This window comes from Colobus angolensis, unplaced genomic scaffold (genome assembly GCF_000951035.1).
Source record: "Colobus angolensis palliatus isolate OR3802 unplaced genomic scaffold, Cang.pa_1.0 Scaffold35, whole genome shotgun sequence".
Lineage (NCBI taxonomy): Eukaryota > Metazoa > Chordata > Mammalia > Primates > Cercopithecidae > Colobus > Colobus angolensis.
Window position 1 is genome coordinate 9547710 of NW_012116821.1, and position 526 is coordinate 9548235.

The window sequence follows — 526 nt, forward strand, 5'->3', positions numbered from 1 at the left end:
TGTAGTTTTTAGTAGAGACGGGGTTTCACCGTGTTAGCCAGGGTGGTCTCGATCTCCTGACCTCGTGATCCGCCCGTCTCGGCCTCCCAAAGTGCAGTTAAATTTGTTAATCTTTTCTTTTAAGATTTTTGGATTTTGTGCTGTAGTTAGAAAGACCTAATCTTTTTTTTTCTTGAGACAGAGTCTTGCTCTGTCCCCTAGGCTGGAGTGCGGTGTTGTGATAATGGCTCACTGCAGCCTCGACCTCCTGAGTTCAAGTGGTCCTCCTGCCTAAGTCTCAAGAGTTCCTGGGACCATAGGTGCAGCCGCAGCACTTAGCTAATTAAAAATAATTTTTTTTTTTTTTTGTAGAGATGGGGTCTCGCCATATTGCCCAGGCTGGTCTTGATCTCCTGGCTTCAAGTGATTCTCCTGCCCCCAAGTGATTCTCCTGCCTTGGCCTCGCAAAGGGCTGGGATTACAGTCATGAGCCATTGTGCCCAGTCTATCCTAATATTTTAATATACTTATTTTTATAATAATGTTT